Consider the following 17147-nt stretch of genomic DNA (forward strand, 5'->3'; position numbering starts at 1 on the left):
ACCCAGCCAGAGCAGTTTAACCCTTTGCATCCTTTCCAGTTGTTCCACTTGCATCATTGACTCAAATGCCCCCCCTGAGCTGTTGAAACCTGCCTGTGTGGCATTATAGTTCATAACCTTTTATTTCACACAGGTCAATACTTGGCTCTTAACTGGTAGTAAATTTCAGGCACTACTGATTCAGACTGGGTAGCTAGAGGTGAAAGGCTTTCTCTCTCTGGAATCCCTGTGGAAGAGCCAGTCACTCAGAAAGCAATTTTGAATCTTTTACACAAAGCAGAGAGATTAAAACTGTTACCGAGATGACATAAAGGAGCTACATCTGCTATAGAAGGAGTAGCCTTTTCATCGCCTCTTTCTTATAATGGGGGTTACTCTGAGTTGCTAGCTAGGTTCTGTGGTTTTTTGGAAGCTTGGCCCGTGAATAGGTAAATGTGCTTCTTAGTCCTTTCATCATTACTGTGATTTTTTTTTTTTCAATCACCATTTGGATGCTGGGGTAACAATCCATCAAGTTTATCTTCTCATCTCAGAGCCTCAGTTAAATTTCATAAGGCTCATCACTATCCCTGATTTGCTGTTTAGTACCTATCTTGCATCCCTTGATTTGTACCATCAACTTAACCCTAGAAAAGACGATGAATTATATAGGATATGCCTCTTCTCTTTGCAGGTAGCCTCTAATGTTCAAGATTCAGAGTAGCTTAGACACAGTAGGCTTATTGGCTGTGGGCCAGTGTAAGACTGCACTTGGAATTTCTCTAGGAAGAAGGTCTACCCTCTCTCCTTTCTCTAAATATCTCTACTTCATGACACTTCTTTGGTCCTGTTTCATCTTGAAATTATTTGCCACTTCCTAAGAAGGACAGAGAGATTGGTTTGGGGATGAGCAAACTCCCAGTAGAGGGATACTCTATATGGATTGCTGGAACCAGTGGGATGAAGAAAGAAGAAGTTATATGCCTGGATTTTTAATGCCGTTTGCTCTCATGCCCAGACAAAACTTGGCAGAAATTATGACTGAAACCATTCAAAATTGTGGAAGGTATTTTTGGTGCTGGTTGCTATGCTAAGTGATGGTATTTACAACATTGTGGAATTTATAGGACAGTTATTATCCTTATTTAAAGGGTGAATATATTAAGGATAAGAAAGATTAAGTGAATTACCCAAGGTCACATGGTAACAAAGCAGCAAAGCCAGGCCAGAAACCTATTTCCTCTGACTACATGTTCTCATTTTGCATAGTCAGTAAGATAACACAGGGCAGCTTCTTGATACTTAGTCCCCTCTATTCCTCTCCTGTTCCTCTCTCCAGTGCTTTGTCTACCTGTCTCCATCTTCAGGTCACCTTCAGGTGGAATAGTTAGCGCTTTTGTTGAATGTTATTTCTTTAGGGAATTCTCAGATCTTCCAGACAAAGGAGTCCCTCTGATAAGTGTTTTCCACACAACTGGCACATCTCTTGCAGAGTGTATATCACAACTAATCATTCTTTGTGCAATTATTTGGTAATGCCTCTTTTCCATACCCGACTTTATAGTCCATGTGAACAGAAATCATCTCTGTCTTGCTCATCATCATAACTCTAGCTTTTGGCAGAGGCTACATACCTAAAAGCAACTCAAACCTTAATTCTTAAGTAAGTGAAAGAATGACAAACACTTTATGAGTGGTAGCTCTTGTGTTATATCCACTATTTTTGATAATTGGATAGAGTGCTTTATATACATATCAGTGGGGAAATTGACGAACCTTTTAACAATACAATGCCAGGGTTAGTGATTTCTGAACATGGCCTGGTGTTGAGGTGATGGCACAAAGAATGACATGTTCAAAATGGAAGCAGGAGGCAGGAAGAGGGGAGAGCAAGTTAGCACACACTTTGCCTTGACCTACCTGCCAGTTGCTTCTCAAGCTTCAGAACTTCAGAAAAAGAATAGTCTTTCAACTGATGCCTTTTATTCAAAGGAAAGAATTGTTTCATCTCTAAGCGTTAGTGTGTTAACAAAGAAAGCTCTCAAGGCAATTCAGTTATGTAGTTTTATCCCTCTGAGCACTTTCCAGTTCCCACCATTGTTTTTCAGTGCCAGTTGTGGCTTTCTATATTCTTAATCACAATTTATTTTTGAGCCAACCATCTTTGTGTCTTATGAGCTTGAAGCATTCTTTTTCATATCTGTGTGAAGTTCGGGGAGAGATTTCATTTTTTCCTGTAGGTTTTGCTGCTTACTCAGTAGTGCAAGACAGCTTCTATTGTATTTCTTTCAGGTTTGTCTCGTAGTATATCTATGCTGCAGCTTTTGTAATATCTTAGCCAAAGATAATATAATCTGACCCAGGCTGGCCTCTGATTGATCAGTCTGATTTGTAGATTGAAGTTTCATACTGCAGAGTATGTCAGTTTTTAGAGCTTTTGGGCTAGCTAAAACAACCACTGTAGCAACATTTTTAATTCAGTCAAGAAGACTGTGTCTAGCAAATGCAGTATGATAACAATACACCAAAATATTTTTAATCAAGGAAATCTGATTTAACTGCACCAAAATTCATTTAAGATTGTGAAGAGACAGCAGAAACTGTTTCTTTTTTTTTTCACATAATAGGAAATTATGGTTCTAAACAAGTAAGATTGAGGTAGTCAAATATGTAATAAGACATGCAGACACACAAATGACTGTTAAACACAAAATGCAAGTAATTAAAGCTAGAAAACAATTATCTTACGCATTCAAAGAAAAAATTAGGCAACTTGCAGAAATACACAAAATACAATAGGATTAAAAAAAATAAACAGAAGAGTTTCTATTTAATTTAGGACCAACATTAGAAGAGAAGGTTTTGTTTTGTAAAATTGTTTGAGTAGCAACAGATTGTTTATTTTTAAATAACAAAACTAAGTTTTTACTGAGATGGTGTCAGGCTTTTCCAGGTGCAGTGAAATATAGGAAGACCCTGTTGTATGAATAGATAAACTAGTAAAAATAGAAATGCCGTATGATCTTGTAATTCCGCAACTAGATATTCACCCAAAGGAAATGAAGCACTAATTCAAAGAGATATAGACTCTTCCATGTTTATTGCAGCATTATGTATAATAGCTAAGATATGGAAGTAACTCAAACATCCATCAATAGGTGAATGGCTAAAAAAGATATGGTAATACACACACACACACACACACACACACACACACACACACAGAAATATTACTGAGCCATGAAAAGATGAGATCTTGTCATTTGCCACAACATAGATGGACCTAGAAGGTATTATGTCAGACAGAGAAAGACATAATACCATATGATTTTACTTACATACGAAATATAAAAAACAAAACAGATGAACAAACACACACACAAACAAATAAGCAGAAATAGATCCATAAGTACAGAGAACAAACTGATGGATGCCAGAGGGGAGAGGGTGGGAGTGGATAAAATGGATGAGTAAGAATGGGAGGTACAGCCTTCCAGTTATGGAATGAGCAAGTCATGGGGATAAAAGGTACAGCAGTGGTATAGTCAGTGGGCTTGTGATAGTGCTGTTTGGTGACAGATGGTAGCCGTACTTGCAGTGAGCATAGCATAAGGTATGAACGTGACCAAGCACTGTTGTATACCTGAAACTAATGTAACATTGGTGTTAACTATATGTCAATTAAAAAAAAAGATTAGCTAATTTAGGGAAAGTTTGCCCATGTAAATGAAGTCAGCTGTTTCTCTTCATTCTCTTCTAGGGATAGTTGCCAGCTGGTCCCTGTGTTAAAGACTATGATGAAAAAGAATAAATGAACTGGAAAGATCTTTTATTATAAAAATACAGGAGTGTAGAGTCCAGAAAGGCTAGCCCTGTCCATCCCTGCTCTGTCTCTCCCCCCAAAATATGGCTCAGATCTGTTTCTGGGAATTGCTAATGCAGAAGTAGGCAAGGAACAAAGAAGAGTCTGTTTCAGCTGAAGTTTATTTCCCTTTATTTTTATCTAGTGTGTTTTTATTTTATTTTATTATTTTATTTTATTTTTTTTAAAGATTTTATTTATTTATCAGAGAGAAAGAGGGGGAGAGAGCGAGCACAGGCAGACAGAATGGCAGGCAGAGGCAGAGGGAGAAGAAGGCTCCCTGCTGGCAAGGAGCCGGATGTGAGACTCGATCCCAGGACGCTGGGATCATGACCTGAGCCGAAGGCAGCTGCTTAACCAACTGAGCCACCCAGGCGTCCCTCTAGTGTGTTTTTAATTAAAACATTTAGACAACTGCAAAAATCATGTACCCACCATCACAAGCTGGATTCAGAAAATTTCCCTTGTGCTGCCAAACCCCTTCCAGATGTGCCATGTATTAAAACTTCTCCCCACAGAAATCTCCTCCTGTTCTGTTCTCTGTCCCTTTAGTCTTGATTTTCCCAGACTGTCAAATAAATAAATGGAATCACACAGCATGTAATCTTTTGATTCTAGCTTTTTCCACTTGTGATAATGCATTTAGGATTCATCTATGTTGTCTTGTGTATAAATAGTTCATTCATTTTTATTGCTGAGTTATTTCATTTCATCTTAGGGATATTCTGTAGTTTTTTTATCCATTCTTCTGTTGGAAGACATTTGGGTAGTTTCCAGCTTGTGGTAACTATATAAAACATGCTGCTCTAAATATTTGTGTCACAATCTTTTTGTTTTGTTTTGTTTTGTTTTCTGTGTGTGTTCTTATGTTTATAAGTTTTCATTCTTCTTGTGTAAATACCAGGAGTGGAATTTCTGACTTTGAGTCATATGGTAAGTGTATGTTTAACTTTATGAGAAAAAGTGTCAAATCATTTTCTGAAGTAGCTGTACCATTTTGCATTCCTACCAGCCATGTATGTGCATTCCAGTTGTTCAAAAAAATTCTCTTAAAAATGTAGTTATTATTACTGTGGTTTTGCATTTCCCTAATGTCTAATGGTGTTGAACATTTTTTCATTTGCTTTTTTGTCAATTATTCCTCTTTTGTGAAATGTCTATTCAAATCTTTCACCCATTTTTTGTTTTCTTGCTGAGTTTCAAATGTTCTTTACATATTCCCAATACAAGTCTATCGTTAGTTATGTGGTATGCAACTATTTCCTCCCAGTGTGTACCTCATATTTTTATTTTCTTAATAGTATCTTCCACCAAACAAAAGTTTTAAGTTTTGATGAAGACTGTTTTACCAACCTTTCTTTTTTTAATGGCTCATACTTCTGGTGTTGTGTAACAAAATTCTTTACATTACCCAAGGTCATGAAGATTTTTTCTATATTTTCTTCAAAAGCTTTATAATAAGTTTCATGTTTGCAGTTAGATTTATGATGCATTTTGAGTTAATTTTTACATAGGGTTTGAGATATAGGTCAAAGTTTTATTTTTGAATATATATAATTATCCCAGCACCATTTGTTGTGATGATTATCCTTTCCCCATTGAATGTTATTTTGCATCTCTGTCAAAAATCAATTGGTAGAATTTACTAATAAAAGCATTTGGATCTGCCATTTCCTTTGTCAGGAGGATTTTAATTATGAATTCTATTTCTTTAATAGATATAAGGATATTCAGGTTATCTATTTCTTTTTGAATAGGTTTTGGGTCATTAGACTTCTAAGAAATTGCTCTATTTTATTCCCATTGTTGAATTTATTGCTATGGAGTTGTTTTTAGTATTCCCTTACTATCTTTTTTAATATAAATGAGGTTTATGCTGATATATCCTTTTATTCATGGTATTAATAATTTATGTGTTTTTTCTATTTTTTATTGATCTGGCTAGATACCAACTTTATTGATTTCTTTATAGAACAAACTTTTGGTTTCACTAATTTTCTTGATTTCTTTTTTTATTTTCATTGATTTCTGGTATTAGAATCATTATTTCTTTTCTTCTACTTGGTTGGGGTTTAGATTGCTCTTATTTTCTAATTTCCTAAGTTGAAATGTATTTATTTGAGATCTTTCTTCTTTTATAATATTAACATTTAAACCACAAATTTCCCCTCTATGCATGGCTTTAACTGTACCCTACAGATTCTGATGAGTTGTATTTTCTTTTAGTTCAGAATATTTTCTAATTTCCCTTGAGACTTTTTATTTGGCCCATGGATTATTTAGAAGGATGTAGTTTAATTTCCAGACCTGGGAGATTTTTCCAGATAGCTGTGTTACTGATTTCTAGTCTAAACCCTTTATGGTAAGAGAACATATTTTGTATGACTTCAATTCTTTTATTTTTTTCCAGTTTTACTGAGAAATGATTGTCATTCATCACTGTATATGTTTAAGGTTACAGCATGATGGTTTGATTTACATATATTGTGAAGTAACTACCACAACTGATTTAGTTAACATCCATCATAGATACAATAAAAAGAAGAGGAAAAAAAATTCTCCCTTTGATGAGAATTCTTAGGATCTACTCTCTTAACAGCTTTCCTATATATTATACAATGATGTTATCTGCAGTTGTCATGCTGTACATTCCATTCCTAGTACTTACTTATATCCTAACTGCAAGTTTGTTCCTTTTGATCACCTTCTTCCAATTTCCCCTCTCCCAATTTGACCAATGTGACCAATGGTCCCAAGGTGACTCCATGCCTTTGCTGACCACAAATCTGATCTATTTTTTTATGAGTTTGGTGGGTTTTGATTTTTTTTTTGTTTTGTTTTATGTGTCCCACATATAAGTGAGATCGTGTGGTATTTGTCTTTCTCTGACTTTCTTCACTTAGCATCATGTCTTCAGTGTTTGTTAAATACATGGTACAAGGTAGAACATGGTTTATATGTTGTAAATAATAGGTATTTAGCTATTTGGGTGGAGTGCTTGATAAATGCCAACCAGTTCCAGTTGTTTGATGGTATTGTTCAATGTTCCCATATTTTTTGATTTTATTATCAGGAATTATTTATTTTATTTTATTATTGTTCTCTTGACTATTGTTGAGAGAGAAATGAAGCTGCTTCCAAATATAACTGTGGATTTTCTCTTCTTCTTCTCAATTCTGTCAGTTTCTGTTTTAGTATCTTCAAGGCTTATATTCAGGTGTATACAAATTTAGGATTGCTGTGTCTTCTTGGTATGAATTGATTTTTATCATTGTGTGCTCTAAAATTTTTTTTTTTTTGGTCTGATATTAACATAGCCTCTCTGGCTATCTTTTGAATAGTCATTCTGTGGTAGATCTTTTTCTATCATTTTGCTTTTATCCCATAAATTTTATGTTTTATCCACTCTGACCACCCCTATATATTAATTAGTATACTTACATCATTTTCTCATTTGCTTTCAGTGCACTTATTGATATGGTTGGATTTAGGCATACCAATTTTTATTCTTTTTACTGTCTGTCCCTTCTATTTTTTTTAAGAATTTATTTATTTGACAGAGAGTGAGAGAAGGAGAGAGAGCACAAGTGGGGGGAGCAGCAGAGGGGGTGGGGGAAGCAGGCTCCCTGCTGAGCAGGGAGCCCAATGTGGGACTCGATCCCAGGATCCTGAGATCATGACCTGAGCCAAAAGCAGAGGCTCAACCTACTGAGCCACCCAGATGCCCTGTCCCTTCTATTTTTAATTTTTCCTTATTTGATTTTTCTCAGTGCTTTCTCCAGAGATTAAATAAAGAGTCATAGCTTTTCACAGGCTACATATTATTAATATTTTCCCATATGAAATGAAATATAGAAACCTCTCAATTATATAGATACTGTTGTCTCTTTTTTATGTTATAGATGACATATGTATAACATCTATGTAATTTTAAACCACATGTTACCATTTTTATTTTCAACAGTTGTAGATACTTTAGAGAACATAAAAAGGGAAGTAGGTGCCAGGGTGGCTTGTCAGTTGAGTGTCCGGCTCTTGGCTTCTGCTCAGGTCATGATGGTGGGATCCTGAGATGGAACTCTGTGTGTGGCTCCATGTTCAGAAAGGAGTCTGCTTCTCCTTCTCCCTCTTCTCCTCCCCTCACTCTCTCATTGTCTCTTGAATAAATAAAATCTTAAAAAGATGAGAAAGTGTGGCATATTTTTTTATCTTGGTGTTTAATACTTATATTTTTCCTTCTTTATTCCTGAAACTCCCAAGTTTCTTTTTATTATAACGTTGCTGCTACTGGGAAAGTTTCTTTTAGTATTTCTTTTAGAGCAGATCTGCTTGCTGATCTAAGTTTCCTTCATTTGAGAATGTCTTGTTACCCACTTCTTCATTTGTGAAGGATATTTTCTCTGGATATAGGAATCTTGGTTGTTGAGTTCTTTTACTTAAAAAATATCCCATTGTATTTTGTTCTCCATCATTTCTGATGTGAAATCTTTAGTTATTTAAATTGTTTTTCCCCTCTATTTCTTGTGATGTTTTATTTTTTCAAAATTTTTTCTTGGAAAAAAAAAAGTTTTCAACAATTTTATTATGTTTCCAGGAGTGTTCTTTGAATTTAAGCTGTTGGGATTCTTTGAGCTATTTGAATATATAAATTTACATTCTCTATCAAATTTGGGAAAATTTTAGTCATTATTACCTCAAATGTTTTTTTGTACTCATCTCCTTTGCCCCTTTTGGAACTCTAGTGACCTGAATGCTAGAATTTTGAGGCTATTTCACAGATTCCTGAAGGTCTGTTCTTCCCCCTCCCCATTCTTTCTTTTTCTCAGTCTCTGTTGTTTAGATTGGATAATTTTTATTGATCTATATTTAAGTTCCTTCATTCTTTACTCTATTATTTCTGTTTTGGTATTGAGTCCATCTCATTAATACTTTAGTTAATGTATTTTTAGTCTCAAAATTTCCATTTCTTTTTTTTATAGTTTCTATTTCATTCATTCCATAGAGTTTTCTTTTCCTTAATGGAACACAGTTACATAGCTGCTTTAATGTCTCTGATAATTCTAACACCTGATCATTGTGAGATTGACATCTATCTATTATCTTTGCTTTGAGAGTTGTTGAGGTTTTACTGGGTCTTTTGATTTATGTAATATTGTATCCTGGACATTTTGAACATTATGTTTTGAGAGTCTGCATCTTTGGGTCCTATTAAAATCCTCTGGAGAAAGTCAGTAGTCAACCTTGTTTAATTTAGGTTGCAAGTCCCAGTCTACCCTCTGTGGCCTGAGGATCTGATGTCAGTTTTGTTTTCAGACTTTCCAGCGACCCATTGCCACCACAGACCTGCAGCAGATGAGAGTAAAGGAGCTCTGAGTTTCTTGTGGGAGCTCTGCCTATGGTTTATTCAGGGAAGAATCTGGGACTTAAGTAGTGGTTTGTTCTGTATGTGCACTGTCAAAACCTTTGCTGTTCTGCTTTGGATTAGTTCCACCCATGCACAGCTCATGCATGAGCCCAAGACATCAGGTATAGATTTAGGGGGTCCTCTTCTCTTCTGCTCCTTCTTCTCTGTGATACCACCGACATTCTCTGGTACTAAGAGGCTCCCATTCTTAGACTCCTGGACGCAAAGCTGGGATTTTATCTTCCCTGCACTGTCACACACTTCCCTTTACCAAGTTGTACTCAGAGGTGAAATAGCAAGAGAAAAAAGAAAGAAAAATAATGGCAATTTCTCCCTAAACTGTTCAGAGTACATCAGTTTCATTTCCTAGTTTCTCCAGTCAAAGAGAAGATTTTTCTCTCAGAGTTTTGAATGTGTGAATACAGTTCCAGGCACAGGAGTGTTGTCTGAGTCTGCGTTTGTCTCAGGGAAGTGTCAGGAGAGTAAAAACAGAAAAAAAACCCTATGGATTTTCTTTACACTTTCTGTCACATAGGCTCCTACCTCTCTTCCCTGTCCTCTAGCTAGAAAGAAAAGATTTTCTTGGAGGTTTTTCTGTATGTTTGAACTTGCTATGCAGGTCTGTGATTCAGGTTGTTTTAGTATCTAAGTTAGGAGATAGAGGAGGGAAAAGGAAACTCCAGAAAACTTACTATCATATTGATAATTTCTCAAATTTTGGCTTCCCTACTCATTTCACATGCCATTAATAACCTTTCAGAATCTCCAGGAAGTGTCTTTTTGTATTTTTTCCAGAATTTTTACATATAATTTGTGGGAGAGACAATGGACTTTGTTAGTTTAAACTAGAAGCAGCCTCTTGTTTCTCAAGGCATTTACTGAAATGGTGCCCAACTGTAGTTGAAATCATTTTCTATTTGTTGTTGTCCTTCAGATATGTTATGAATTAAATAGAATTGTAAGCTATCTGGGTAACTTATTTCCACATTAGCATTATTTCTACAGGAAAATGTATTCTAAGCTCCAAATAGTCATAATACAAAAATGACATTTGGCACACAGCTTGGTCCTGTCATGTCTTCCAGATGACAAAAGAACTTGGGGCTTAAACTAGAAATTTCTTTTTCATGAAAGTTTCCTCTATTTTTGTGTTCTGTATTCTACTGGTTGTTTTGTTTTGGGCATATCTTTGTCTATGGCTGCCTCTCTGGTTCAGAATCTGTGTCAGGCTATTCCCTCATTTGTTAATGGCCTTTTTGTTGATCTTCCCCTTTGCTTCTGTACTTCTGGGTCTTGATCTTATGCTACCATAGTCTGTTCATACCTTTCATGCTGATAAGAGGAGAAAATTACATTGACTGAATGTATATGTCCCTCAAATTTGTATGTTGAAGCAGAATTTTTAATTTTAAAAGGCCTTTGACAGATAATTAGGTCACGAGGGTGGAGCCCTCTTAAATGGGATTCGTGCCCTTATAAGGAGAGACACAAGAGAGATGATCTCTTTTTCTGCCACGTGAGGACTCAGCCAGAACATGTCTGGACACCCGGAAGAGATTTCACCAAAACCTGGCCATACTGGCATGCTGATCTCAGACTTTCCAGCCTCCGGAGTTTTGAGAAACAAATTTCTGTTGTTTAAGCCAAACAATCTACGGTATTTATTACAGCAGTCTGAACTAAGACACTGACACTACTGTGAATTGCTCTCTACTGTGGATTCTCTCTTAATTGATTGATTTGAAGATTTTATACTGTACCAAGCATTGCTTTAGCAATTGGGTGATACCAAGTTAGCAGTGTGCAGACCTTGACTTTAGGAGGCTTATCTTTTAGAAGAAGACCATCAATGACTCTATTATAAAGACAGAAGAGAGGCTAGGGGAATTTAGAGAAAGGCAAGATTATGTCTTCCTGGGGAGCTTAAAGAAGATTAAAGGAAGTAGCATTTGAACTGACCTGAGAGAAGAAGCAGGGTTTAAGTATGCATAGAAAGGAGGACAATCACACTTGGAAAAAACTGGAGGAAAGTCAAGGAACTGGAGAAGCATGAGTTGGGAACAGTGGGTTCTGTTCCTGGCTGGCAGTAAGGGATTCAGAAAGAGTAGCATTTGTTCTCTGGATCCCTTATGAGACTGAAGACTGGAATCTCCTCATCCAGTTCTGAAGGCCTGTCCAGAAGGAATTTTCTAAAGTACTCTAAGTAACTAGAAGGATTTTCAGAATAAGTACATTGACTCCTAAAATGACAGCACTCCATTTGCATGTAAATTTTCCAGTCTATTTTTATTTTAAAGCCTCCTTACATCATAGTCATCCTGCATATGTCTCACAGCAGCCTGTCATGCTTTTATTTTAGTCAGCTTAAGGAGGCTAATTGTCTCAATGTCGCTTACAACCTGTTATTTATTTGAAAGTGCATTTGCAATAATGCATTAAATGGTAGCCTGGTGACCTGAAAGAGTTAATGCACCTCCCCTTTTGCTGAACTTCTACCTCAGAATCACTTAGGCACTTAGGGAATTTTATTCAGTGAATGTGAAATAATCATGTCTGACCCAGGTGCAGTGAGTATAAGCTTTTAAAACATGTTAAGACAGGGTTGTCTACTGACCTGTGACAAATATCAGAGTTAAGGAGTAACTGTGTTTTATAACAGTTGTAGTTGCCATCATGGAATATTTAAAGTCATATCAGAACCAAGGCTGGTGATGAGCAAGCCAAATAGAAACAAGTAACAAGGGTCAAGGCAGGTTTAAACCCAATACACAAAATAAACATTAAAAATGCAAACTGGTCGTGCTACTTCCCTGCTTAAAATCCTTCAGTGGTTTGAGGATAAACTGTCAATTCCTCAGCATGACATCAAGATTCTTCAGGAACTGGGTCTAGTCTGATTCTCTAGGCTCACTTCTTGTGTGTGTGCCTGTTAGTTTGCTAGGGGTGCTGTAACAAAGCATCACAGGTTTGGTGGCTTAAACAAGAGACATTTATTTTCTCATAATTCCAGGGGCTGGAAGTTTAATAATGAAGTAACAGCAAGGTTACTTTCTTCTGAGGCCTCTCTCCTTGGCTTGTAGATGGCTATGTCTTCTCTTCGTCTTCCCTTTGTCTATTCAAATTTCCTCTTCTTAGGAAGAAAGTTGTGTTGGATGGAGGCCCACCTTAATGACTGCATTTAGACTTAACTATCTCTTTAAAGGCCTTATCACTAAATACAGTCACATTCTGAGGTACTGGGGGTTAGAACTTCAACTTATGAATTTTGGGGGGGACACAATTCTGCCATAACAACACTTATGCTCCAATCATACTAAACTTCTCTAGGCCTTGCTTGCTCTCACTTCTTGACTGTACGTATGTGGGCCCTTTCTGTACTTCCTGGTCTGGCCAGTGCCTACTTAGTTGGAGCATTACCTTTGTCACTGCTGGGCTGGATCTAGAGAGCTGATTAAAATCGTGCTCAACAAATATGAATCTGAATTGACAGTTTTGGGGACTTAAAAAAGGAAATGAAGTGGAAATGTTATTGATACTTTTTCTGGTTTTCCCCCCATTTCCACCTCTCTCCTCTTTAATGACACTTATCATTTCTGGTCCAATGGAGGCCACCCATTTGAGTCAATACATTAGAAAGGAAGCTATAAGAAGGTTAGGATCCATGTAGTCATAAAAGCTAATCTGGTCAATATGGTAGCCACTAGCTACCATTATTTAAATTTAAATAATTTAAAATTAGATAAAGTTAAAAATTTAATTCCTCATTGTACTAATTACATTTCAAGTGCTCAGTAGCCACATGTGTCTAGTGGCTACTGTATTGAACAGCGCAGATATAGTCCATTTCATTATTGCTGTAAGGTCTGTTGGATAGCTTTGTGAGACCCTAAAAGGCCAGCTTGGTCTGTGTTTGCTTCTTCTGCCTCTACCTTAACTCTTCTTTATTTAGCCTGAGGGCAATACCAGGTGTACTGAAGTAATAGTTTCGGTTTTCCTGAAGCAAATAAAACCTTGACCCCAGAATATACTTGTTTTACTCTGGTCCTTGGGTATGACTCACAGTCAATCTTCACACCCTAGTGCAACAGAATAAAACTCTTATTCTGCAAACAGAATAAACTTTTAAACACCATTCTATTTATATCTATATCCAAAACTATAGACGTGCTGCGGCAAACATGGGATACAAGTAAAGGCTGTTATAGGTCTTCCAATTTTCTTTTATAACCTAAGACTAAGCTACAATCCACACCGTACAGTCACTAAATATTATTTCCTCTTTTTTCCTATTAAGACCCAATCTTAGAGAAAAATGATATATAGTATTATTAGTCATTCCTTCCTTAACATGGATATATCATATTTCTTTACCCTAGACTATAGGAAGAAATAGCACAGTAAATCTGGGATTAAGACATTCGATTCTCTCCCTACCAGTTAAGTGATCCTGGGAACATATTCTGTCCTTTTGGAGTTTCTGTTTCCTGTGTTGTACATTGAGGACAATATGTTTACTCATCCTGTTGTAAGAATTGATATAGGAGGGTGTATAACACCTACACCTCTCACAATTTTTTGATTATTGGTAAGAAGAAGGTTTTTGGGGTGTGGCAGTACATTGGAAGAGAAGTAGAGTCTTTTCACAGAGTTCCTGACAAATATTCCCAGGACCAGCCCTACATTTTGTCTAATGATTCATTTGGGCCTACCCAGGCACAAAAGGTGAAGCATTGTTTGGCCTCCTGGATTTCTTTTTATGCAGGTGGTATGGGTTTTTTAAAATCTAATTTCTTTTTCAGTATTCTTTTTTTTTTCTTTTTTAAAGATTTTATTAATTTATTTGACAGAGCTCACAAGTAGGCAGAGAGAGAGAGGTGGAAGCAGGCTCCCTGCTGAGCAGAAAGCCCGATGCGGGGTTCCATTCCAGGACCCTGGGATCATGACCTGAGCCGAAGGCAGAGGCTTTAACCCACTGAACCACCCAGGTGCCCCTCTTTTTCAGTATTCTAAGGCTCTTCATCTTTGACAGAAGCCCCACATAGTTTTAAATGTGACTTCTGGAAGTTCCGGGAAAAGTTTCAGTGTGGCAGTTCATTATTTCTAGTGAGGACAAACAGTGGATTTGACTCAGCAGCAGACTATATTCACTGGGATTAACTATGCACCGTTGCCTCTGGGAGAAATCCATGTTAGGTTGGCCCAGTGACCTCAATATCAGGAGGCTGACTACACTTTAGGGACATGGGATAACAGGTCAAGGTGATGACTGACTACCAGTGTTTAGTGAAGAGCTTAGTACTGGAGAGACAAGTTTATTTTTTAAATTATGCTTTTAATGGATTTTTATAATTCTAAATTACTAGAAAGCATCTTCAGAAGGAAAATTGTTGGAATGCAGACTTCTGATTCCAGCATGAAGAAGCTTATTCAGGATTTTAGCGTTTAAAGAAATGCTTTACTTTTGAGGAGAATATTTCTCTGATATAAGAACAAAATTTGTTTTTTAAGAGGTTCCCCTGTTGTAGGTCATCACTGACAAAAAGAATGTGGTTCTTAAGAGTTATAGATGTAAGACAAATAGTGCTGAAAATAGAAGTTCTTCATTTAATGACATAAAAACCTTCCCCAACTTTCTCCCTAAACTGAACTAAATGTAATTGGTTCTACCAAGTAAATTATTTTAACTGTGTTTTTCCATGATGTATTTTAAATTTGAGAAACATATGTGAGACTGTTGCTATTGAAAGAGATTTATATGCCACTCTCTTATTTGTTTTTTTTTTCTGTGTAGCAGCTTACTCCATAATTCAAGACATTTTAGATCTGAGCATTCTGACCTTGTGAATAGCCATGATGTCTGGGGTTAAATTGGTTCCTGAAGAGTTGACTTAGTTGATAGGGAATGTGACAGTATTTTTATGGACTTCACAGCATTTAACTTATTATTTCTTTTATTCACCAAGAGAAATGAACCTTCCTTCTACTGCTCTTTTCTTTCTCTCTCTCTCTCTTTCTTTCTTTCCTTCCCTATCTTTTTCTCCCTTAGTTCATTCCCTCCTTTTTCCTGATAGGCACAGGAGTCTCTAGTTTTATTACCTCTATGTAATTTTAAATCTATGGAATCACTTAAACAGTATTTACTGAATATTCTAGGAGTACAATGTACACTAGGAGTACAATGGATCAAAAAGTTACATAAATCTCTGTCTTCATGGAGTTTACATTCTTTTTAAAAAAAATTTTTATTTATTTTTAAATGTCTTTACAGAATTCAGAATTTTCCAGAATTCATTGTTTATGCACCACACCCAGTACTCCATGCAATATGTGCCCTTCTTAATACCCACCACCAGGCTCACCCAACCCCCCACCTCCCTCCACTCCAAAACCCTCAGTTCATTTCTCAGAGTCTACAGTTTCTCATGGTTCATCTCTCCCTCCAATTTCCCCCAACTCCCTTCTCCTCTCCATCTCCCCATATCCTTTGTGTTATTCCTTATGCTCCACAAGTAAGCAAAACCATATGATAATTGACTCTCTCTGCTTGACTTATTTTACTCAGCATAATCTCCTCCAGTCCCATCCATGTTGATACAAAAGTTGGGTATTCATCCTTTCTGATGGAGGCATAATAGTCCATTGTATATATGGACCACATCTTCTTTATCCATTCATCCGCTGAAGGGCATTTGGTTCTTTCCAGAGTTTGGCGACTGTGGCCATTGCTGCTGTGAACATTGGGGTACAGATGGTCCTTCTTTTCACTCATCAGTATCTTTAGGGTAAACACCCAGTAGTGCAATTGCATCTTGAAATAATTTCCAGATCTGTTGGGGGTCATATGGAAGCATTTTGTGTCATAAAGTGTAGAGGAGAATTCAATATCTCCGATTTTCAGCACACATTAAGAAGCCAATTCCACCTCCTTAATGAATTCCAGATGGCCCATCACCTAAAGTTTGGGATACTTGACCTTAAGATCACTGTTATGTCAAATGCCTTCAATATCTTTGTCCTTAAATTTCCCATTTAGGTGAAACCCATCTCAACTTTTCTGGAGTTATAAGTCATTTATTAAAAGTGAAAATTGTTACTTTTTTTTTTTTTAATTAACCTTGATGAGTTGTTCTGTTTCCCTATTTCTTCTGGAATGTTCATGAGACAAATGCCACCCAGAAACAAATTCATCTTATTCATTTAGATTCTGAAATTTGCATCCCTTTTACTCTGACAAACAATAGATGGCAACATGTTCTGCATCAAGATCACAGCCATTCTGTTTTTCTTATGCTTAACATATATTTGAATTCCTAAGCACGAACTGTCCAACTCTCAGACCATATGTTAACAAATTAGGTAGCAGGATTCAAAATACAAGCAGAAGAGAAAGCTCTCAGTGAGATCTATTTTACGTAAATCTAGCATTTATGAATGGGAAAAGCCCAAGAAGTTTAAAACTATTCAGTGGAAGTGAATAGTTCTTTTTGAATCTTCTCCACTATATCACTTATTACCATAGTCTGCTGCACTATACCTAGCAATGCAAACTGAATAAACTTAGCTAAGAATACACTCAAATGTTATCAGGAAAGTGGCTAATTTGTATGGAAACCCATTTTCATTTTTCATACTTGATTTTCCCTTTCCCTAAAAAAGTGAGACAAATTATCCTTTAAATTATATCAATTTGATTTCTGATGCTCTGTTTAAATGATTTTCCCGAGTACGACCATCTTAAAGTTATATTTTTGAACATAGTTTAGGGACTCTAGATTTGATGGTCATATTCCCTTTCTTTTAAAGTTTGAGGCCTCAGAGTGGTGCTTGGTAGTACTTCTTTCCTGGGAAACTTCTAGCTTAAGACAAGAAAAGCCCTTGTTCCCTTTTCCCTCATTTCTCTCC

The sequence above is a fragment of the Mustela nigripes genome, chromosome 2, assembly GCF_022355385.1.
Source record: "Mustela nigripes isolate SB6536 chromosome 2, MUSNIG.SB6536, whole genome shotgun sequence".
Taxonomy (NCBI): domain Eukaryota; kingdom Metazoa; phylum Chordata; class Mammalia; order Carnivora; family Mustelidae; genus Mustela; species Mustela nigripes.